The sequence below is a fragment of the Bos indicus x Bos taurus genome, chromosome 28, assembly GCF_003369695.1.
Source record: "Bos indicus x Bos taurus breed Angus x Brahman F1 hybrid chromosome 28, Bos_hybrid_MaternalHap_v2.0, whole genome shotgun sequence".
NCBI classification, from domain to species: Eukaryota; Metazoa; Chordata; class Mammalia; order Artiodactyla; family Bovidae; genus Bos; species Bos indicus x Bos taurus.
In genome coordinates this window covers 44234452-44260610 of record NC_040103.1, presented here as the reverse complement: position 1 = coordinate 44260610, position 26159 = coordinate 44234452, and the positions used below count along the sequence as shown (strand labels likewise).

At 40.0% G+C, this 26159-nt stretch overlaps 1 protein-coding gene across 11 annotated transcripts in view; it reads right to left on the bottom strand.

The window, feature by feature from the left end:
• Positions 1-26159, bottom strand: part of MARCH8 (membrane associated ring-CH-type finger 8) — a 110244-nt gene that overhangs the window by 78168 nt on the left and 5917 nt on the right. Inside the window, exons 1-3 of one of the 11 annotated variants that reach the window (XM_027530988.1) lie at positions 12870-13005; positions 7226-7348; positions 705-785 (exon numbers count right to left, since the gene is read on the bottom strand). The exons of 3 other annotated variants lie outside the window; for them this stretch is intronic. The gene's annotated coding sequence lies outside the window, so the exon portion shown is untranslated. Of the gene's footprint in view, positions 1-704; positions 786-7225; positions 7349-11078; positions 11346-11390; positions 11488-12869; positions 13006-26159 lie in introns of those variants that run through there. 7 more of the 11 variants (XM_027530990.1, XM_027530994.1, XM_027530991.1 and 4 more) reach the window with 7 other exon arrangements.

Below are 26159 nucleotides of genomic sequence, written 5' to 3'. Positions count from 1 at the left end.
TGGTGTTTCTATTTTAGAAAGATGAACCCTGATTAAATCACTAGCTTTTAAAATCACTTACATACATTTTCTTCCAAAGCCTGACTCCCAGCTGAGCCTGCACTGGGACGGCTCCAGGAAAGATAAGAGGGATTTTGCACATGACTGAGGTTATGCACAGGGTCAGTCCTGCTAAAGGCCAGTTTACAGAAGTCTGGGAACTCTCAAAGAGGTGGGGGGACAGGAGGTGGGGCGCCACTCATTCTAAACCAACGTCTAAGTTTAGTCCAAAGAAAGCCACAGACCATGAGAACAGAATGTGGCTTGGAGAGCGTGCTGCCTGTGGTTCACACTGCACTGCAGAGGACAAGGGAGCTATGAATACAGAGTTAAAGGCACTGCTGAGAGAGACTGTAGAACAATGAAGGCTCAAGGAACAGGCAGCGCAGGAAGCAGCAGCTGTGAGTCACAAAGCTGGGAGTGGCTCGGGTGACAGGGACACTGCGGACCTTCCACAGGTCTGGGGCGTGAACACTGGACAGCTCCAGCAGAGTAAGGAGCAAAGGCAAAGTTAGAGCCAGGACCGTGACAGCTAAGCCAACCAAGAGATTACTAGAGCCCCTTCCACTCACAAGGCCACGTGAATAAAATGTGCCTGTGATGAGTACTTAAGTACTGTACTCTAGAAAGTGGACAATGTTATCCATGACAAAGGTACACCCTACCTCCTGGCAGAATTCGTATTCAAATGGTCTCTTGAGGAAAATATCTTCAGTTAAGGTCCTTTGGACTCTCACAGATTAAATCTGAATAAGAAGAAAAGCTCACAATCAAAATTTACTTAAAACTGCTAATTAAAATCCAACTTATGAGATAATTTTATAAAATACAAATAGTTCCAGTTATACACTGCTTACAGAAGACACATGATGAATAATAACACAAAAAGTTGAAAATAAAAGAATTTAAAATGTTAAATATTAACCAAAAGAAAACAAGAATAGCTCTAACAACAAAAAATAAGCCTCTTTTATCTGTTACTCACTGTAAGTTGAGAGAAAGTTCAGAAAACATGGTCTTAAAGAATGGAAATCTCAACTGAGAAATGAAAATTATGAAACAGAACCAAACAAAAATCCTAGAACTGAAAAGAATGAAAACTTAACGGATGATCTTAACAGTAGTTTGGAGATGATAGAAAAGTTAGGAAACTAGAAAAAACAGACTAATGTAAATTATCCAAGCTGGAAAATAAAAAAAAGACTGTAGAAAAATGAACACTCACAAAGCTGTGAAATAACATCAAACAGTGTAACATAGGTATAACTGGAGATCAGAAGGCGAAGAGAAGGATACCAGAGCAGAAAAGTATTTGGAGGCCCAATAGCTGTAAACCTCCCAGATATGATGAAAAGACACTGACTTATATTAGAAACCCAAGAAACGTAGTGAACCCTGCATTCAGTTCACTTCCATCACTCAGTTGTGTCTGACTCTTTGCGATGCCACAGACGGCAGCACACCAGGCTTCTCTGCCCACCACCAACTCCCAAAGCTTACTCAAATTCATGTCCATTGAATTGGTGATGCCATCCAACCATCTTATCCTCTGTCATCCCTTTCTCCTCCTGCCTTCAATCTTCTAGCATCAGGGTCTTTTTCAGTGAGTCAGTTCTTCACATCAGGTGGCCAAAGTATTGCAATTTCAGCTTCAGCATCAGTTCTTCCAATGAATATTCAGGACTGATTTCCTTTAGGATGGACTGGTTGGATCTCCTTGCAGTCCAAGGGACTCTCAAGAGTCTTCTCCAGGACCACAATTCAAAAGCATCAATTCCTCGACGCCCAGCCTTCTTTATAGTCCAACTCTCACATCCATACACAATTACTGGAAAAACCATAGCTTTGACTGGACAGACTTTTGTTGGCAAAGTAATGTCTCTGCTTTTTAATATTCTGTCTAGGTTGGTCATAACTTTTCTTCCAATGAGCAAGCGTCTTTTAATTTCATGGCTTCGGTCTGCAGTGATTTTGGAGCCCAAGAAAATAAAGTCTGTCACTGTTTCCATTGTTTCCCCATCTATTTGCCATGAACTGAGGGACTGGATGCCATGATCTTATTTTTTTGAATGTTGAGCTTTAAGCCAACTTTTTCACTCTGCTCTTTCACTTTTACCAAGAGCCTCTTTAGTTCTTCTTCACTTTCTGCCATAAGGGTAATGTCATCTGCATATCTAAGGTTATTGATATTTCTCCTGGCAATCTTGATTCCAGCTTGTGCTTCTTCCAGCCCAGCATTTCACAGGATGTACTCTGCATATAAGTTAAATAAGCAGGGTGACAATATACAGCCTTGATGTACTCCTTTCCCAATTTGGAACCAGTCTATTTTCAGTTCTAACTGTTGCTTCTTGACCTGCATATAGATCTCTCAGGAGGCACGTCAGGTGGTCTGGTATCCCCATCTCTTGAAGAATTTTCCACAGTTTGTGGTGATCCACACAGTCAAAGGCTTTGTCAATAAAACAGAAGTAGATATTTTTCTGGAACTCTCTTGCTTTTTCGATGACTCAGTGGATGTTGGCAATTTGATCTCTGGTTCCTCTGCCTTTTCTAAAACCAGCTTGAACATCTGGAAGTTCATGGTTTATGTACTGTTGAAGTTCTAGCTTGGAGGATTTTGAACATTACTTTGCGAGCGTGTGAGATGAGTACAACTGTGTGGTAGTTTGAGCATGCTTTGGCATTGCCTTTCTTTGGGATTGGAATGAAAACTGACCTTTTCCAGTCCTGTGGCCACTGCTGTTTTCCAAATTTGCTGGCATACTGAGTGCAGCACTTGCACAGCATCATCTTTCAGGATTTGGAATAGCTCAACTGGAATTCCATCACCTCCACTAGCTTTGTTCGTAGTGATGCTTTCTAAGGCCCACTTTACTTCACATTCCAGGATGTCTGGCTCTAGGTCAGTGATCACAGCATCATGATTATCTTGGTCGTGAAGCTCTTTTTTGTCCAGTTCTTCTGTGTATTCTTGCCACCTCTTCTTAGTATCTTCTGCTTCTGTTAGGTCCATACCATTTCTGTCCTTTAGCAAGCCCGTCTTTGCATGAAGTGTTCCCTTGGTATCTCTAATTTTCTTGAAGTCATCTCTAGTCTTTCCCAATTTCTTTGCATTTTGATCGCTGAGGAAGGCTTTCTTATCTCTCCTTGCTATTCTTTGGAATTCTGCTATTCTTTGAAGAACTCTTCTGTTGTTTGCTATTCTCTGGAATTCTTTGGATCAGTGGAGAAATAACTCCAGAAAGAGTGAAGAGATGAGCCAAAGCAAAAACAACACCCAGTTGTGGATGTGACTGGTGATGGAAGTAGAGTCCAATGCTATAAAGAGCAGTATTGCATAGGAACCTGGAATGTTAGGTCCATGAACAAGGCAAATTGGAAGTGGTCAATCAGGAGATGGCAAGAGTGAACGTCAACATTGTAGAAATCAGTGGACTAAAATGGACTGGAATGGGTGAATTTAACTCAGATGACCATTGTATCTACTACTGTGGACCCTTAGAAGAAATGGAGTAGCCATCATAGTCAACAAAAGATCCAGAAATGCAGTACTTAGATGCAATCTCAAAAATGACAGAATGATCTCATTTGTTTCCAAGTCAAACCATTCAATATCACAGTAATCCAAGTCTATACCCGATCAGTAATGCTGAAGAAGCTGAAGTTGAATGGTTCAATGAAGACCTACAAGACCTTCTAGAACTAGCACCCCAAAAAGATGTCCTTTTCATCACAGGGGACTGGAATGCAAAAGTAGGAAGTTAAGAGATACCTGGAGTAACAGGCAAATTTCGCCTTGGAATACAAAACAAAGTCAGGGCAAAGGCTAACAGAGTTTTGCCAAGAGAATGCACTGGTTATACCAAACTCCCTCTTCCAACAACACAAGAGAAGACTCTACACATGGACATCACCAGATAGTCAATATCAAAATCAGACTGATTATGTTCTTTGCAGCCAAAGATGGAGAAGCTCTATATAGTCAGCGAAAACAAGACTGGGAGCTGATTGTAGCTCAGATCATGAACTCCTTATGGCCAAATTCAGACTTAAATTGAAGAAAGTAGGAAAAACCACTAGATAATTCAGGTATGATCTAAATCAAATCCTTTACAATTATACAGTGGAAGTGACAAGTAGATTCAAGGGATTAGACCTGATAGAGTGTCTGAAGAACCATGGACAGAGGTTCATGACATTGTACAGGAGGCAGTGATCAAGACCATCCCCAAGAAAAAGAAATGCAAAAAGGCAAAATGGTTGTCTGAGGAGGCCTTACAAATAGCTGAGAAAAGAAGAGAAGCAAAAGGCAAAGGAGAAAAGGAAAGAACCCTATGTAGGATCAATATAAACAGAACTGCATCTGAGCATCAGAAACTAATGGAAATCAAAAATTAAGAGAAAAATCTTGAAAGCACCTAGAAAGAAACAATAACAATGACAACAATAACTACAGTATGAATTATCACTTTCTATCAGAAAAAAGCCAGAAAACAATGAAATGATAACCATAATGTTGAAAGAATTCCATATGCAGCAAAAATATCTTTCAAAAATCAAGCAAAATAAAGAAGTCCAGATGAACAAAAACTAAGGAAATTTATTTCCAGCAAATGATACCTGATAAAGACTAGAATCTACAAAAAGAAAAGAAGGGTAACACAGATGGAAATATGTGGATTAACAAAGAACTATCTCTCATTTTCTCCTCTTAGCACAACAAGTGTAACATGGAGGCTTGCAATGTAGATTTATGTAAAATATATGAAAACAACAGCACAGTGAACATGATGAGAATGGGATTACATTGTTGCAAAGTGCTTCTATTTTACAAGAATTGGTAAGACATTAATTATGAGAGTAGGACAGATTGCACTAAGTTGAGGATGAATGCTGCAACTGCAAATGCAACCACTAAAAATAAGTTATTCAATGGAATATCAAAACAATCAGTAGAGTAAGGGAGTAAGAGAGTAACAGAAAAGGGAGGGGATAAAAGATCTAAACCCGACTTTAGTCAGTTTTCACTGTGTACAGTCATCTTCCATAAAGTTGGCAGGAACATGGAATTAGTGAACACAGAACCATTGCTCCTAGGGGAGATACAAGGTGAGGTTCCAGGGAGCCTCTGGTCACAACACTTCAGTCAACCATCAACACATAAGCTTGTGTTAGTTTGCTTGTGTTTGAAGACACCTTATTTAGCAAATATATTTTGTCCATTCATTAACACTGAACTCATGATCAATAGTATTTTAACTCCTGCCTGAGGAAGCCTGCCTAATAACAAGCCTATTTTCTCCGTAAGGCACACTACAGTCTTCTTTACTTAGGAACACGAGGCAGCATCTCAGCACTATGCTTAGGGGCAATTTTAAACAGTGAAAGCATGAAAAAAAACCCTACAAAATGTGAAAATCATGGCACTGAAGAGATCACAAAAAGGACAGTGTGAGAGATGCAACAGGAAGGTAGAGTATGACTTGCTCAGCATCACTTCAGAGCCGGGACACTAGACGACTCAAACATTTCACTGCTTTGTGCGTGTCCGTGAATGATGCTGAGAGCACTGTCAGTACTGACTTGGGGATCAGAATTAAATTTTAGTGAGTAGGTTTATAGATTCTATTCTATATCTGCAGATATAGAATACATGAATAAAGAGAATCAACTGTGTGTCAGTCAGTGCATTAAATATAAAGGGGCCAAATATTCCAATTAAAAGGCACAGACTGTCCGAATGGGGATAAAGAAAAACAAAAGCCAAAAGATGAGACCCAACCATAGCCTGCAAGACACGCAGAGAGATGCACTCTGAGTCTAAAACACCGGTCTAAAGTGGAGAGAATGGAAAAAGAGAAACACAACTTTCCACAACTGACACATGCTGAAACTTGAAAAATCTGAATAGCAATACGTCTGTTAAACAAATTAACTGGTTAGTCTACCCTTCTACAACAAGAAAACTCAAAGCTCAAGTGGTTTCACTAGTGAATCCTATCAAACAATAAGGAAGAGAATAATTCCCACCTCATTTACATGCTTTGCCTAAAACTATCAGAAAAATCTAAACAAGAAAATTAAAAAAAAAAAAACTACAAATCATAAACATAGTTTATGCTGCTGCTGCTGCTAAGTCACTTCAGTCATGTCCGATTCTGTGCAACCTCATAGACGGCAGCCCACCAGGCGCCCCCGTCCCTGGGATTCTCCAGGCAAGAACACTGGAGTGGGCTGCCATTTCCTTCTTCAATGCAGGATAGTTCATGAACCCAGATGAAAACATCCTTAGCAAACTATTGGAAAAATCAGCAACTTATAAAAATAATAATATATCATGACCAAGTGGAGTTTATCCCAGGAACATAAAGTTACATGAGTATCTGAAAGTCAGTATCGTGTCACAGAATAACTGATGCAACAAAAGCACTTAACAAAAATCAACATCCATACTGAGTTTTTAAAAAAAAAACAAAAAACCTCAGCACACTAGACACAGAGAAACTTCCTTAATCCTATACACCTACAGCAAATAATACACTTAATAGTAAAATCCTGAGGCCCTTTCCACTTGATTGGCAACAAGGGAAGGGTGCCCGTTCTTACCACTTCTATTGAACAACAGACAGAAGCTCCTAGCCAGTGTAATATGGCAAAGAAAAGAAAGAATGGCTAAAAATTGGAAAAGAAGGTATAAAAACTGTTTCTTTTCACAGAGAACATAATTACTAACAAAGAAATTTCTAGGAAATCTAAATTAGTCCAGCCAGATTAATCTAAGTCAATTTAGCAAGGCTGCAGGATGCAAGGTCATCCTACAAAATCCAAATATATTTCTACAGACTAACAGCAAAATGAAAATGAAATTTTAAAATTTTATCTTAATGTTAAAGAGCAGATTAATTATGAATCATTTTTACAAAAGACATGCATGTCTCATATACTGAAAACTGAAATACACTTATGAGAGAAATTAAATATCTAAGGGCATGGAGACATACACCTTGTTTGTAATTTGGAAAATTCATTACTGTAAAGAGGCTGATTCTGCCCAGAATTCTGTTCATATTCCAAACAGATATTTTTGCAGAAATTGGCCATTGGATTCTAAAACATACAGGAAAATGTGAAGGATGTAAAAGAGCCAAAACAATCTTAAAAAAGAGTAAGTTGAAGGACTTACACTTCAAGACTTATTGTAAAGCCACAGTAATCATCAAAGTGTGGTCTTGGTCTCACGACAGACAAATCCATCAAAACAGAGAGTCCAGGGACAGACTCACACTGACACTGTCACCCGATTTTCCTAGGAGGCACAAAAGCAATTCAACAGAAAATGGAAATCCTTTTCAACAAACAGTGCTGAAGCAACTGGCTGTTCATATAGAAAAAATGATCAACTTTAACCCCTATCTGACATCACAAACCAAAAATAATTTGAGATGGATCCCAAATCTTTTTTACATTTTTGATGCATTTACTTTGAAGAATAAAATAGTCTTCTGATGTCAAAATTTATAAAGTAAGTTTCATGCTCTGAATTTTACTTTTAATATGCTATTTTTCCAAGTCAGTTTCAAAGTATCAGCTTTTAATGAGACAGTAAACTTCAAAAGTTTTAGTTCAGTACACACAGCAATTCTTTTTTTCTTCTAGTCTTACTGAGGTATAATTAACATATAGCACTGTGTAAATTTAAGGTATACAGCATAATGATTTGACCTACATCATGAAACATTACCACAATAAGCTTAGTGGACATACACCATCTCACATGGATACAATATTAAAGAAAGAGAAAAATACATTTCCTCCCTTGTGATGAGAACCCCTAGGACTTAATCCCTTAACAACTTTCATATATAACATATAGGAGTGCTAACTGTATTTATCATGTTGTACAGGACATCCCTAAGTATCTTTTACGTGAGTGTCTGTACCTTTCAACTACCTTCATCCAATTTCTCTCTCCACCCCATCTCGCCTCCAGTAACAACAAATCTCCTCTCTTTTTCTGAGTCTGTTTGCTGTTGAAGTGTAACTGACCTACAAGACTATGTGATTCCTGTACACAACACAGTGACTCAATATTTCTATGCGTTTCAGAACGATCACCATGAAAAGCATGTTATCATGTCACTATACAAAGACATTATATAATTACTGATCATATTCCCCATACTGTGTATTTCATACCTATGAATCATTTATTTTGTAACTGAAAGTTTGTACCTCCTAATTTTAACCTAAAGCCAAAACTATGAAACTCCTAGAAATAAACACAGGAGAATATCTTTATACCTTGTGTATAAACAAGATGCAAAAGCATACGACAATTCAAAACAAGGAGGGGCACCAGAATGTCTTAATTAACACTGGGTAGTATCAATACGAGCCGACAGTTTTTAAAATATGTAAGTAAAACCCACAAATGTATGTGTGCGTGTGCATGTGTATCTACAAACATGTCCTCGCTCTGCCCACAGAACAGGAGTAGCAGTCATGACACTGGTGCGTGCACCATGCACCCGGACCTAATTTCCCCCTAATAGGAGCAAGGCTATCTGATCTGAGGGCTGAGGCACAAAAAACTGGCCCAGAGTAGCCTGTGGCACCAGAAAGCAAAAAATGTTCAAAGAATTATGGAGATATAGAAAATAATCTGAGTAGTGAATTATAGGCCACTAAATAATAAAGTGCTGTGTCACTCAGTTGCGTCCGACTCTTTGTGACCTCATGGACTGTAGCCTATCATGATCCTCTCTCCATGAGGATTCTCCAAGTTAGAAAACTGGAGTGGTCTGCCATGCCCTCCTCTAGGGGATCTTCCCAACCCAAGGATCAAACCCACGTCTCCTGCATTGCAGGCAGATTCTTTACCATCTGAGCCACCAGGCAAGCCCCAAATAAGGACAGATCTATGAATAATTCAAATAGATAAATAAACAGGGGTGAAGCTCTTCTTTGCAGCAGAATACCAACTAATAAATACAGAAGTGAAGTCACTCAGTCGTGTCTGACTCTTTGCAACCCCTTGGACTGTAGCCCACCAGGCTCCTCCACCCATGGAATTTTCTAGGCAAGAGTACTGGAGTGGGTTGCCATTTCCTTCTCCAAATAAATACAGAAGGAAGTATGTATTTCTTTACTGGATGCTAAAATCATCATTGGACGCAAAAACATGTGGGTGAATGTTCAAAAAGGAGTAGGATTCCCTGGTGGCTCAGTCGGTAAAGAATCTGCCTGCAATACAGGAGACCCGGCTTCGATCCCTGGGTCAGGAAGACCCGGGTTCGATCCCTGGGTCAGGAAGAAGGGAATGGCTACCCACTCCAGTGTTCTTGCCTGGAGAATTCCATGGACAGAGGAGCCTGGCAGGCTACAGTCCACAGAGTAGCAAAGAGTAGACACCATTGAGGGATTAACACTTTCACTTTTTGATACTTAATAACTTCAAAGGAAAAAATCTGTATCTTGGCAGTAGAGAAATCTAGAAAATAGTGACTTAATCAAGTGTCCAATGTCATCATCAATATTGGAACAAACTAGCATTGGGGGCACCAAACGTCTTGTGCTAAGAACAATAAAATCACTTTCCTGTAATTCTGTCTGCAGTGTACACCCTGAATCTAACCAGGAGGAAACTTCAGAGAAACACAAATTGGCAAACATTCTGGAGGGAAAAAGAAAAAATAAAAAAACTGGTCCATAGTCTTCAAAAAGGTCAAATGTCAAGGATGAAAAATTCGGGTTAAGGAACTATTCCAAATCAAAAGAGACTAAAGAAACATGACAATCAAATTCAGTGTCATTCTGGACTGGACACTGAACAGAGAACACAAGAGCAATAAAGGACATTACAGGGACAACCGCTGAAAATGCAGTATGAAGTCTGAATTAGTAACAGTACTGCACTAATTATTAAATTTTTATAAGGTCATTATAAGAGATTGTCCCAGGTCTTAAGAAATACACAACTTAGACTCAAATGAATCAGAAAAAATGTATTTATACACATGCATAGAGAGAGAGTGATAAAGCTAATGGGGTAAATTTCTAACAAGTGGTAAATCTTAGTAAAGGATATGTGGTAGTTCTTTGTACTCTTACACTTTTTCTCTAAATCTGAAATCATATCAAAATTAAAAGTCACACATAAAGCAAAAGGCACAACTGTAAAATCGGAAAAGTGTCTGGATAAACACGAAGGACAAATGATCACTTCCCTCAATATATAAACAAATTGTATAAAGGAATCAGAAAAAAGCAGTAACAGCCCCAAAAGATTAATGGGAAAAAACATGTGCAGCCAATTCACAAAAGGAACTAATGTACTTCTAAAGGAAAAACAATAACAAAAAGCCAACTTCACTAATAATTTAAACAGGCAAAGGAAGATAACAATGAGACGTTTTCCATCTGTTAAATCAATTATTTTCTTTTTTAAAACACCCAACATTGGCAAGAATATCCTGAAACGGCCACTCAACGTCCCGCTCGTGGGAATGTTAATTAGAAACTTTGAGCGATGCACTTCAGCAATTTAATCTAAGAATCTGAAGAATATCCAAACCACTTCACCCAGTTCATGACACCATCCCAAGGAGACCATCCGAACTGTGGGTTCAGGTGTACGCCCGAAGTTGTTCATCAGAGGGTATTTCCAGTAGCAAAGCTCTTTAAAATAAGCTGTATGTGAAGCGACTGGGAAGTGGTTAAATAAACTAAGACATAATCATAAAAGGCAATATGCAGTCCTTAATAGGTACTAAAAATGGGAAATGGCATGCAATAAGTGTTAAGAGAATAAAGCTTATAAAAACAGGCATTCAAGATGACTCCAATTAGGTAAAAAGCCATCAGTAGTACCCAGGAAAAAGTACTAATTATGAACACTGACTGTCTGAAAATTAATAAAACAAGGACTGCAAGCACTTGCTCTGGTCTCAAGTTTGTCTATCTTGCCCACCCCTTACCACCTGCCCCTACCCAAGATAGAGCCACCATTCCTTCCAAGGTGGTACATTCGCAATTACCTGTTTCTCGCTCCCTCTCAGCATTTCTTGAGGACAATGCACCATCCCCAGTTGCACTCATTAAACATCTTCTGCTTAATATTTACAAATTCTCCCACCTCATTTCATACACATTAAAAAAAAAAACTGGCTCTATCCAGCTACTGAAGTCACCTCAAAAATGAAATCTAAATTGAATATGGAAGTTCACCAAGATGTAGCTTCTCTTTCCTTTGCTTCTTTCAAATAAAAACATTAAGGAGAAAAGTGCTTTCTTTCAACACTCCACAGACTCCCAAGGCAGGCTTCAGGAGACATAACGACATCACAAACCTGATAAGTGCTGTGCGCCAGGACCACCCATGTCATCGTCATCTCAGGCTCGCGTCAAAGAACATTTGAGTCTAATCATTAGCTGCCACCAAAAAACACACCCATCTGCATGCTGCAGTGCTCAGCCACTACCCAGGGCCACACCTGACTCCAGCCCCACCCTATTCCCCACTGAATCCACCTTCCACTTGGCAACTTTCCACCTAATGAGATGAGCAGAGCACAGTCAGGAGGAAGAGGTTGTGAGCAAGGCTGGCAACACGGAGAAACCAGATGGGAGGGGAATGCCCACAACTGTGGCACAGGGCTGACTGAGAGGCATTCTAAGTCAGTGATCTTCAACTGAGGTGATTTTTGCCACTCGGGGGACTTTTGGCAAAGTCCTAGAGATATTTTTGGTTGCCCTAACTCTCGGGATGTTACTGGCATCCAGTGTGAAGAGGCCAAGAAAGCTGCTAACCATTCTAAAATGCACCAACAGTCCCCACAACAAATCATCCATACCCAAATGCCAACAGGGCTAAGGTTGAGAAACCTGTCATAAAGTGATTTATCCACCAATACAGCACAATCTAAACCCAGCTCAGCAGGAACAGGACACACAGTGGGTGAAGGAGACTTGAGCATTTTATGAAATGTAAACACACACACATGTACACAAAGCCTCCTCAGCCAGATGCTTAGGGCAGAGCGACAGAGTCGTTCCCTTGGACCAAACTTCTGCTGCAGGACTTGGGAACAAGAACACTACAATTTAATGAAAGTAATAAGAATACCTCTTCTTCCTCAAGGGCTTGCTCTGCCACATGTCACATATTTCTTCAAAGACTGCCTCACAGCAGACACTGTGAGGAGATAATACTATCAAAATTGCCCAGACTGGTAAACATCTCCAGAGAAGTTGGCAATGCACCCACATAGTTGGTGACAAATTTAGCTGCCTATCTCAAGGACCTAAGAACCCAAACTCACAGTTCCCAGCTTAGCTTAAAAGTGACAAACATTCAAAGATCATTCAAAGAGAAGAAAATAATAGTGCTCCTTTCCCCACAAAAACCATCAAAAATTACGTAAGACTTGAGAGAAGCAACAGCTTCAAAACTGAGAACAAAAAGTATTTAGTCTGCACTTCAACAACAAAAACCTGCAGATAAAAAGGAATTTAGTATATAAAATGCCATTATTATAATTCAGTTAAGGTTAGTGACCTCTGTGGCATACTACAGTACCTCTTTTCTTGATTACTTTAACAACTTTATCATGTCATGACTTCCACCCATGGGAGGCCAGAAAGCTAGAGAACTCATCCAGCACCATCCCTGGCTGAGACTTCAATAATTTTGACCTGACTCTGATACATCATTTGCCAGTCTGACCTTGACTTTCATCCCTGTAGGGTTATGAAGCATCCAGCACTTAAGGTGGCCCATTTCAATGTTGGACAGGAGTATTAATAAATGTTAGAAGTGTGTCCATTACCTGAGACAAGAGCAGCCCTCCTTCCATCCATAGGCATTAGTTTTGCCCTCAATTAGTACTGCGAGATGGAGAAAGCAATGGCACCCCACTCCAGTACTCTTGTCTGGAAAATCCCATGGATGGAGGAGCCTGGTAGGCTGCAGTCCATGGGGTCGCGAAGAGTCAGACACGACTGAGCGACTTCACTTTCACTTTTCACTTTCATGCATTGGAGAAGGAAATGGCAACCCACTCCAGTGTTCTTGCCTGGAGAATCCCAGGGACAGGGGAGCCTGGTGGGCTGCCGTCTATGGGGTTGCACAGAGTCGGAGACGACTGACGCGACTTGGCAACATCAGCAGCAGCATGAACTCAATTATGATTCACTGAGACAAAAAAGAAAAACAGAATAGAAGGAATATTAAAGCTCAACCTGTTCAAACTCAATCCTACTTTTATAAATGAGTAAAATAAGATAGAAAAGGATGAAGCAGGGCTGCTTGCCAAAAGTCCAGCAACTATACAGGAAAGCTTGGAGTAGAACTCAAGTTTCCTAACTCTTAAGTCTAATCTCCACAGAACTGTATCAAGTTGTATTAGATGCTGTTACTAATAGAATGGACATTTTTTTAAAGTTTTATGATAAAATAGAAAAATATTTTCAGTTTTCACAAGTTCAAAACAACTCACATCATCACAATCACCTTATGAACCAGTGTAATTGTGACCATTCACACTTTATGGATGGAAGAAACCCAGCTCCAAGGTCACCAGTAAACACTGAAGCTGGCTCTAGAAGCCAGATTCTTAAACCACATGCAACCTGGGTAAGCACCAGAGCGCCCCTAACACTACCACAACCGAATCAACAAACTTGAGACTTCCAGTGATTCTTTAAAATGTTAACGCTTTGATATAATCTAATATAAAAGATACCATTCCTGAAAAAATACTTAAATTATTTTTAACAAACCAAGATAAATTTAAAGATTTACAGTTTATAGCCTCCTAGCATAAAATAAAAGGGCATTTTAACTTTAAAAATTAGGTTACAGTATTACAGTATCATCTTCTACATCAACTACCCTAAAGAAATTCACCAAGAAGCAAACTAATCTTTTGGGGAGTAACACAGAAGGAACTCATTTATCACAGGGAACTTTTTGAGAAACCCTCGGCAAGCAAAGCTTCATGCTCTCAATTATTTCCCAAAGGCTCTTCCACATAAGATGTGTGCCATGAATAATATATAAGCTCTAAGCAAATAATATATTCAATCAGCCTAATTCACACAAATGTAATAAAATATTAAGAAGTAATAAAGGTGTGGACTGAATACTTAGGTTAAGTTCCTTTTCCACCAAGATCCTATTAAAATAATAAAAGGATTTTCTTAAAAAGAAAAAGCTTACACTTCTCAGAAGTTACAGTAAATGTACTTTTCCAATAAGGACAAGTAAAGGCTCTGCATATTTTATATAAAACAAATAGAAGACTTTCAAAGGCAGAAAGAAGGCAGACTAGCTAGGGATCTCAGGATTCAAGGAATGACGTCTTATTAAGTCTCCTGAGTTTTCTTTTTGCCTCATGTAATCCAAAGAATTGGAGCCAAAGAATTGGCAAATCCAGAAACATCAAGAAGTGAACAAAAGCTCCAAGAAAACCTTGCTATTTCTAACCAGAAGAGTAGAAAGAGTCAGCCTAGAAAGTAAAAAAAAAGAAAACCACCACCTGACTCCAGACAAACGTGTATTCATGTTTTGCTGTGCTCAACTGCTTCAGTCAAATCCAACTCTTCGTGATCCTATGGACTGTAGCCCACCAGGCTCCTCTGTCCATGGAATTTTCCTGGCCAAAATACGGGAGTGAGTTGGCATGCCGTCTTCCAGGGGATCTTCCTGATTCAGGCATTAAACGTGTGTCTCCTGTGTCTCCTGCATGACAGGTAGATTCTTTACCACTGAGCCACAAAACCACAGGGAAAAAAACCTGTGGTCACATCACTACCCATGCCAGCAAAGACCAAGGGTAGACAAGACATCTTCTCCCACCAAGACAGAACCAAGCATCCCAACATCCTCATCAGGGTGGTGTCAAGAGGAGGTTGGGTAAGTAGCTGGCCCTTTCTTCCTTACCACTGCTGTGTCTTGGTTTAAAAAAAAAGGGGGGGGGGGGAGCTCAGCAAAGATATAAAGAAGAGCCAAAAGGAAATTTCAGAACTGAAAAATACAATTACCAAAATACAAAAACCCAGAGATGGGTTCAGCAGAATGGTGTAGACAGAAAAAAGCAGTAACCCAGAAGATAGACAAATAGAAACTACCCAATCTGAATGACAAAGAGAAAGATAAACTGCAAAAGAAAAATGAACAGAGCCTCAGGGACCTGTGGGTCTGTAACTCAAGAGTTAACATTCGTGTCATAGGAGAGAACTGAGCTGAAAAGAACTTGAAATAATGGCTGAAAATATCCAAATTTGGTAAAAGATACATTTACAGACTCAAGATTCTGAGCAAACATCTGAGCAAACAGGATAAACTCAAAGAAATCCTCAGTAAGACATGTAAACAGTTAAACTTCTGAACACTAAAGGATAAAAAACCTTGAAAGCAATGAGACAGAAATAACACCTTACCTATAAGGGAAAAATTATTTAAATGGCAGCATATATTTCATCAGAATATAGAGAGGTCAGAAAGACACAACAGTTTTCAAGTACTGAAAAAAAAAAAAGAACTGTCAACAGAGTCCAATATCCAATAAAAATATCCTTCAAAAAGGAAGGGGAAATCAAGACATTTGAGATAAAAGTAAACTAAGAGACAGCTTCACCAGCAGATGTACCCCCAAAGGATGAAATGGCTAAAGGAAGGTCTCTGAACAGAAAGAAAAACCCTTAAGGTATCAGCAAACAGAATTCAGTAAATACAGAAAGAATTATAAACCATGACCAAGTGAGGCTTATCCCAAGGATACAAGATTCTTTTTCAATCTTTGAAAATTAATCAGGAGAAGGGATAAATTGGGAGTTTGGGGCTGACATATACACACTACAATACACAGCTGCTGCTGCTGCTAAGTCGCTTCAGTCGTGTCCGACTCTGTGCGACCCCATAGACGGCATAGAATAAGTAACAACAAGGACCTACTAGATATCACACAGAACTGTACTCAACACTCTGTAATGACCTTTATGGGGAAATCTTTCAAAAGACTGGATATATGTTCTATGCTACATAACTGATTCACTTTGCTGCACAAAGTGAATCAGTTATACAGAAAGTAACAAAATAGAAAGTATACACAAGCAGAAAGTAACAGAACATTGTAAATTAACTGTGAAAGTGAAAGTGAAGTCGCTCAGTCGTGTCCGACTCTTTGCGACCCGTGGACTGTAGCCCACCAGGCTCCTCCGTCCATGGGATTCTCCAGGCAAGAATACTGGAGTGGGTCGCCATTTCCTTCTCCAGGGGATCTTCCCCACCCAGGGAACGAACCCGGGTCTCCCACTTTAACCTCTGAGCCACCAGGGAAGCCCCTGTATTAACTATACTTCAATTAAATCTTTTTAATTAATCACTGTAATCTACAGTGTTGAGGCTAATTAATAAAATCATAGGATGATACCAATGAACAAGGGAAAAGCATATGACAGAACTCAACATCAGTTCATGATTTTTTTTTAAATCTCAGAAAATAGGAATAAAAAAGAACATACTTAATTTGAAAAAGAGCATCTATTAAAAAAAAAAAAAAACCTACAACTAACATTACACTTAATGATGAGAAAATCACTGCTCTGCCCCTAAGATTGGGGAAAAGGCAACTCTTATTTAATATAGTGCTATAAGTTCTAGCCGGGAGAAGGCAATGGCGACCCACTCCAGTACTCTTGCCTGGAAAATCCCATGGACGGAGGAGCCTGGTAGGCTGCAGTCCATGGGGTCACTAGGAGTCGGACACGACTGAGCGACTTCACTTTATTTTTTCACTTTCATGCATTGGAGAAGGAAATGGCAACCCACTCCAGTGTTCTTGCCTGGAGAATCCCAGGGACGGTGGGGCATGGTGGGCTGCCATCTATGGGTTCGCACAGAGTCGGACACGACTGAAGCGACTTAGCAGCAGCAGCAGCATAAGTTCTAGCCAAAGCTTTAGAGCAAGAAAAGAAATAAAAGGCACACAGATTAGAAAGAAATAAATAAAACTGCACCTATCTTCAGATTACACAGAACATCCCAAGGAAACTAAAAAAAAAAAAGAACCTCCCAGATTAACAGAATTCAGCAAAGTTGCAGGATACAAGATAAACATACAAAAATTAGCTGTACTTCTAAATACTAGCAATGAAAATGAGGACATGGAAATTAAAAACACAACATCATTTACAATCATGAAAAAATGGCATATTAGGTGTAAATGTAAGAGAGATCTTCTATGCTGAAAACTATAAAAAATGCTTGTGAAAGAAATTAGAGGACTAATAAAAAAGTAATAAATAATTGTGTTCATGGACAAGACTCAACAAAGTAATAATGTCTATTATTCCCTAATGAATACACTAACTCAAGAAGATTCCTGTTAAATTCTTTTAAAGACTTTGTAGACACAGACACAAATATTTTAAAATGTATATGGAAAGACAAAAGGTAAACCAACCACCTTTGAAAGATAACAGAATGGGAGAAATCAGTCTACTGAATTCAAGACAAGGTCTGTATAGTCAAAGCTATGGTTTTTCCAGCAGTAATGTACAGATGTAACAGCCGGAGCATAAAGAAGGCTGAGGGCCAAAGAACTGATGCTTTTGAACTGTGGTGCTGGAGAAGACTCTTGAGAGTCCCTTGGACTGCAAGAAGATCAAACCAGTCAACCTTAAAGGAAATCAACCCTGAATATTCTTTGGAAGGAGTGATGCTGAAGCTAAAGCTCCAGTACTCTGGCCACCTGATGTAGAGAGCCGACTCACAGGAAAGATTTCCCTTTCCCTCGATGCTGGGAAAGATTGAGGGCAGGAGGAAAAGTGAGTAAGAGAGGATGAGAGGACTGGATAATATCACTGACTCAATGGACATGAGTTTGAGCAAACTCCAAGAGATGGTGCAAGACAGGGAAGCCAGGAATGCTGCAGTCCACAGGGTCACAAAAAGTAGGACACAACTTAGCTACTGAACGACAACACAGAGCGACCCCAACCAAGACTGTGTGGCATTGGCAGAGAGACAGACATACAATTCAGTGGAACAGGATAGACAACACATGAATGCTGCTGCTGCTACTGCTGCTAAGTCGCTTCAGTCATGTCCAACTCTGTGCAACCCCATAGACGGCAGCCTACCAGGCTCCCCCGTCCCTGGGATTCACCAGGCTAGAACACTGCAGTGCGTTGCCATTTCCTTCTCCAATGCATGAAAGTGAAAAGTGAAAGTGAAGTCGCTCAGTTGTGTCCGACTTAGCAACCCCATGGACTGCAGCCCACCAGGCTCCTCCATCCATGGGATTTTCCAGGCAAGAGTACTGACTGGAGTGGGGAGCCATTGCCTTCTCCAAACACATGAATAGACCCACACAAATATGCCCAAATGATTTTTGATTAAGCAATTCAATGAAGGAAAAATAACTTTTCAACAAACAGTGCCAGAGCAATAAGGAAAAAAAAGTGAACCTCAAGTGAAGTTTCAACACCTGAACTCAAACAGTTCATTCACTTACATGTGCAACCTGAAACTATAAAGCTTTTAGGGAGAAAAAAGCATTTTAAAAAATCTTTAGGATTTAGGGCTAGACAGTTATTAAACTTGACACCAAAGACATGATTCCCAACTGGAAAAATTTATAAATTGAACTTCAAAGGGTGAAAAGGTAAGCCACAGACTCAGAGAAAATATTTGCAAACCACTGACAAAGCACTAGTATCTAAAATATTGTATATAAAGGACTCTCAAAACTTAACAACAAAAATCCAATTAGTAAATGGGCAAAAGACATGAAGAGACTTCCGCTGAGAGAACACACAAGTGACAGATACACACATCACAATACGTTCACTCTCACTAGCCACTGCTGCTGTTCCGCCACTCAGTGACGTCCAAGTCTGCGATTAGGGAAAAGCAAGTGAAGATCACAAGGAAGTGTCATTACATACCTACCAGAATTACTAAAACAAGAAACGGTGCCAACACCAAAATGTGGGCAAGGATAAGGAGAAACTGAACCATCCCTGCAGTACTGGCAGGAATGTAAAATGGTACCTTCTCTCTGGAAAACACTTGGGCAACTTCTTAAACAGGTGAACATCCTAGAGCCCAGCCACTGCGCTCCGGGACTATTACACCAGAGAAATGAAGTAATACGATTACAGGAAAACCTGCACACAAATGTTAGCAACAGCTTTATTCAACTAGATGTTCTTCAGCAGGTGAATGATTCAACAAACCATGGCACATTCATATCACAGAATACTACTTGGAAATAAAAAAGCAATAAAAAAGAACTATTTGGACATGAAACAACCATGATGAATCTGCAGAGAATGATGCTGAGCGATAAGAGCCTATCTGAAAAGGTCACACGATGCATAATTCCATTCATAGAATATCCCTGAAAAGACAAAATATACAAGTAGGAGAAGAGGTTAGAGGTTGCCAGAGGTTAAGAAGGCAGTGGGAGTAGGGAAAGTAGGGGAAGTTACAAAGAATAACATAAAGGATCCTTGTGATGACAGACATATTCTACCTCTGAACTATACAGATATCAGTATCCCGGTCATGATATTGTACTAAAATTTTGCAAGCTGTTAACTTTGGGGAAAACTGGATCTCTTAAACAGGATCTCTCTACATTATTTCTTACAACTGCATATCAACCTACATTTATCTCAAAATGAAAAATTAAAATTTTTAAAAAGGAAAGAAAAAAGACAAATCACAAGGCCACAAATGAGGGGAGAGAGCATTCAAGCAGATGAAAATGATTTCAACTGTTTTTTAAAGACAGAAAATATGGGAACAGTAATTAGCAAGATGGAGAAAGCCATAATAAAAAGTATATAAAATAATAGATACATAATGAGCTAATTTACCTATAACATGCCAAAGAACTTGTGCCTCAGGTTATGAGTAGTAGTAAAACATTGGCTAAAAATAAAGATAAAAAACAACTGATACTTTGGCCACCTCCCCAAAAGAAGCCACTACCAGAAGCGGGGTGCTATCCTAATGAAAACCTGAACAAGCTGCATTTTCTTAGTCACCACTCCATAGGCAATGATAAACTTCATATTAGAAAATGAAAAGATGATGATGCACTTTTAGCGACTGAAAAGATAGTTACAAAATCTGTTGATGGCTATAATTCAGAAAACAGATCACACACATGATGACTTTAAAACTGTTTGGGGAACAACTGGAAAATGAAACTTTATTTTCTATTGGCTATTATTTACTATTGGCTGTTGCTAGCAAAAACAAAAAATATGTTTGGCTACTGGTACTCTGAATCGACTAGAAATATCTTTACTGCTGACATGGAGAAAGTTTTAGTGGTCTGTATAGAAGATCAAACTAGCCACATTTTCTTAAGCCAAAGCCTAATCCAGATAATTAATGAGGCTGCTCCACTAAATGAGAGATTTTCAGTGAAGATGAAACAGCATTATACTGGAAGAAGATGCTATCCAAAACTTTCATAGCTAGGAGGAAGTCAGTGCCTGGTTTCAGAACTTCAGAGGACAGACTCATTCTTATTAGGGACTGCTGCAGCTGGTTACTTCAAGTAAAAGCCAATGCTCAACTATGAAAATCCCACGGTCTCTAAGAATGATGCTAAGTCTACTCTGCCTGTGCTCTATAAATGGAACAACAAAGCCTGGGTGACATCACATCACTTCACAACATGTTACTAAAGACTTCAAGCCCACTATTGAGACCCAATGTCCAGGAAAAGAGATCCCTTTCAGAATCACTGCTCCCTGACAACACCCTTGGTCACACAAGAGCACCGGGGAGATATACTGTAATGAGATTGCTGTGTTGTTGTTTTCACGACCACTAACACGTCCATTCTGCAGCTCATAGATTAAGGAGTCATTTTGACTTTTAAATCTCATTATTTAAAAAATACATCTCAGAAGACTACAGCAGCCATAGATAATGATTCCTTTGCTACATCTGGGCAAAACTGAAAACCTTCTAGAAAGGATCCCATCATTCTAGACATCACTAAAAAAACATTCATGATTCATGGAAAGAATTAAGGGGCATTTGGAAGTAGATCAACTTTATCAAAATTAAGGAAAGTCTGGAAGTTAACATGGGTTTCCCAGGTGACCCTAGTGGTGGAGAACCAACCTGCCGATGCAGGAGACACAGAGACAGGGGTTCGAGCCACAAGTCAGGATGATCCCCTGGAGAAGGAAATGGCAACCGACTCCAGTATTCTTGCCTGGGAAATCCCATGGACAGAGAAGCCTGGAAGGCTATAGTCCATGGGGTTCCACAGAGTGAGACATGCCTGAAATGACTTAGCACACACGCATGACAAAACTTTAATGGGAGAGTACTTTTATGCATGAGCAAAGAAAGTGGTATCTTGAGATGGAATCTACTCCTGGTGAAGACGAAGTTCAGCTGCTGAAATGACAACACAGGATTTACAGTGTTACATACACTTAGTTAATAAATCGGTGGCAAAGGTTTACGAGGACGGACTCCAATTCTGAATGATGCTCTACTGTGGATGAAATGTTATCACACTGCACTGCATGCTACCGAGAACTGGCCATAGAAGGAAGAGGCGATCAAAGCGGCAAACTTCATTGCTGTCTCATTTTAAGACACTGCCACAGCCGCTCCAACCTTCAGATGTGCCTCCATCATTGTCAGCTGTAGCCATCAACACCAAGGCAAGACCTCCACCAGGAAAAAGACTGTGACTCACTGGGGGCTCAGATGATGGTGAGCACCTTTTAGCGACAGGTTATTTTTAAATTAAGGTATGTACATTGTTTTTAGACATAGTATTATGAGTATGCTCTTGCATACTTAACAGATTACAGTATAGCATAAACATAACCTTTATGTGCTTTGGAAAACAACAACAACAAAAAATTTGCTTTATCTCAACATTTCCTTTATTGCCTTGGTCTTGAACCGAACGCACAATATGTCCAAGGTATACCTATACTTTGAACTGAGAATGAAACAGTTTGGGGACCAGAATGGACAACTAAAGAAAAGTCAGTGCTACTTATCCACTACACTGTTCCCTGTTCCTGGGCAAATTGGAAGACTACATTTGCCAGTCTCACTTAAAACTATGTTAGAGTTAATGTGACTGATTTCTGACAAATATAATATGGGAAGAGTAACACTAGCCACTTCCAGACCTGGCCTTTAAAAACATTCACTGAGCTCCTCCAGCTCTCTTCCACTGCCATCTTCAAAGTCAGGCGGCATGGCTACAGAGGGAGGAGTCACATCCAACTCGCCTTAGACTTCGCATGACAGGCATGGCTACAGAGGGAGGAGTCACATCCAATCGCCTTAGACTTCGCATGACAGGCATGGCTACAGAGGGAGGAGTCACATCCACTCGCCTTAGGCTTCGCATGACAAAAATGCTTCGTTGCTGTTGTCGCTGTTGCCATAGCACAGGCCAGCACCTTCAAAAATGTTGCTGCAAATAAGTCATCTTGTTCTGATGCAGGGCCAGGATGTGGCCTGGGATCCTACATCTTAAACAAGCACTGAGAAGATACCAATGTGGACGGTCTATGGCATATTCTGTGAGGAGCAAGAGCCTTCAACTACCAAGACGCATACACAAAGGGAGAACAGATGATTCTCTGGAGAAACTGAACGACCCAGAGCAAAGGCCTCCCACAGGGACTGAGCAGTAAGACTAGAGAATTCAGACTCACATTAAAGCAAGATGATGAAAGGCTTTACGAGGAAAAACATCCAGAAGAGTACAGAGACTGACAGGAAAGGGGATATTGTAGATGATGTGATACAGCATCTGTTAAAAGTAATAATTTTTCTACGAGAAGGTATATGAAAAATGCGATGTATGTAAAAAAGTGAGGTAATAACTTTACTTTGCCCACAAAGGTCCATCTAGTCAAAGCTATGGTTTTTCCCCTACTCATGTATGGATGTGAGAGTTGAACCATAAAGAAAGCTGAGTGCTGAAGAACAGATGCTTTTGAACTGTGGTCCTGGAGAAGACTCCTGAGAGTTCCTAGGACTGCAAGGAGATCCAACCAGTCCATCCTAAAGGAAATCAGTCCTGAATATTCACTGGAAGGACTGATGCTGAAGCTGAAGCTCCAATACTTTGGCCACCTGATGTGAAGAACTGACTCACTGGAAAAGACCCTGATGCTGGGAAAGATTGAAGGCAGGAGGAGAAGGGGACGACAGAGGATGAGATGGGTGGATGGCATCACCAACTCGACTGACATGAGTTTGAGCAAGCTCTGGGAGTTGGTGATGGACAGAGAAGCCAGGCATGCTGCAGTCCATGGGGGTCTCAAAGAGTCGGACACTGAGCAACTGAACTGAAGAAAGGAAATGTAGTCACAGACTACAATTTGGCTCTACAGTTAAAAAAAAGTTGTCAGTGACTAAATACTAATTGGAGAAGGCAATGGCAACCCACTCCAGTACTCTTGCCTGGAAAATCCCATGGGCGGAGGAGCCTGGTAGGCTGCAGTCCATGGGATCACAAAGAGTCAGACACAACTGAGCGACTTCACTTTCACTTTTCACTTTCATGCATTGGAGAAGGAAATGGCAACCCACTCCAGTGTTCTTGCCTGGAGAATCCCAGGGACGGGGGAGCCTGGTGGGCCACCGTCTATGGGGTCGCACAGAGTCAGACACGACTGAAGCGACTTAGCAGCAGCAGCAGCAAATACTAATTACTGATTTCAATAAAAACAGGACTATAACCATAATTGAAATGGAGAAAATAAGTGAGGAGAGTTCAAGACGCCCACATTCTCAAAACAGGACAGCAATGCATAGCATTTAAAGTTGATAATCATTAACAGTGAGATAAGCATTAAGTTATGGAGTATGGAGGTAACCACCGTAACAAACAAGAAAACAAAAGGTGACAGTTTCGTTACAAGCATTTATGCTTACTCTTTTTACACAATATCCAAGTATTACTGTGATAAAAACTTAAACATTAATTTTAAAATACAGAAAAATAAAGAGGTTGCCAATACATAGTGTGGGCAAAAAAATGGGGAAAAGATCAACATTATCCGGGGAAATGCAGAGGAAATAAAAACTGAGACAACCACCACTACTCAATTTCAATCCCCGTCACCAGACAACTCCACTTTTAGCTTTCTATACTACAAGAACACTCCCATAAATGTTCAAAGACATTTACACAAGAATGGTCAGTGCAATACTGTTAAAAGAGAAAAATCAGAGCATGCTAAATACCCACTAATAGTACGGGAAGAGTTGAATTAACTACGAATAAATGTACCCCACCTGGGGGCTTCTGAGGTGGCGCCAGTGGGAAAAAACCCACCTGCCGATGCAGGAGACATAAGAGAAGAGGGCTCCATCCCTGGGTCTGGAAGATCCCCTGGAGAAGGGCATGGCACCTCACTCCAGTATTCTTGCCTGGAGAATCCCAGGCACAGAGGAGCCTGGAGGGCTACAGTCCACGGGTCACATAGTGTCGGACACAGCTGAAGCGACTCAGCATGTACTCACCCACCCAACTTGATTTCAGCCTTCTAAGACAAAAAGCAGACAACCCAGGCAAGCCAAGCTCACTTCTGACCTACAGAACTATGAGATTAAAACATGTCTTGGTTTAAGCCTCTAAAGTTTGTGGTAATTCATTAGAGTTCAATAAAAAACAAATACTTTTAGAAAAGCTGAAGAAATGCATTACCCTACAACACAGCAGCTACGGTTAGAAGTAATTATATGTTCAGAGGAAGTCTTGTCCATGTGCACCAGAAGACACACAAAATGCTCACATCACCGCTGCTCACGCCCCGAAAGAATTCAACAACGTGTTCAGTCATCAACAGGATAAAGGTAAAACGGTGGACTATTCATGGAACATAACGCAATACAACAGTGAAACATCAATGTCCCACAGCCACACGTGAAAATACGGACGAACGCGGGGTCATATTATGCAGGATAAGAAAGCGAGTGGCAGACGTGTGCACGCGGTGTGATTCCAGTCAGCAGCTCCACAGTGCACGGGTACAAACACCACAGCTTAGAGAGGCGCGCGGTAGAGAGACGAGAAACACGGGTCTTGAGCGCAGCCGTCATGTCTGCGGGGAGGTAAGAGGACGGGGGGAAGGGGAGACCGAGGCACACTGAAGGTAACGTGAGGTTTTGGTCTTAACTGGTACTAACTACAGAGCAATAGTGTTTAAATTCTAAAACATAGTTTAGATTTATTACAACGTTCATTCAGTATTTAGAGGACAAAATCATCCAGGAATAAAATATCTACAAGACAAAAAAAAAAATCCTTCCTTTTCTTTTGTCAAGATAAGTTCATTGAAAAAATAATTCAAATAATATATACAAGTCCAATCATTCTTTTAATCACCTAAAATTCCACCAGCAGACACAGCTGGTAACAATCTGAACGTGCTTCGGGACATTTCATGTCCATGTGCTTACACATTAAAGGATTTTAAATAAAATCATTACATACACACAAATATATTTGCTTATTCTATAAATGCTGTTTAGACCCCTGCTTTTTAAAAATCAAGTGTATTAAATTACTTTACATGAAATGAACCCATATTAAGTGTTGGAAAAGCTCTGACCAAAGTGTATGTAGTGTAACAACTACCCAATCAAAATTCAGACAAAACATTTTCATTACCACAAAAAGTTCTTTCCTGTGCCTCTGCAGTCAATTCCCTCACCTCTGATTGCAAGCAATCATTAATCTGCTTCATTATAGATTCGTTTTACTGGCTTAGGATCAACGTGAATGGAATTATACAGTATGCATTCTTTTGTGTGGGGCTTTTGTTCAGCATAAAATTTATACTATCAATAGTTCCCTTTATACTGCTACATAGTACTTTATTTGTATATTCATTAATAGACATTTGGCGTATTTCCAGTTTGATCTCTAAACACTGAGGTGTAAGTCAATTGTGATATTAAGTTTTTATTTTATAATCGGGGATAGAATTGCTGGACCACAGAGTATATGTACCTAACAGAAAACTGCCACACTTACTCAAAGTTTCTGTATCATCACACACTCCTACTAGCAATTTATGCAAGTTTTAGTTGC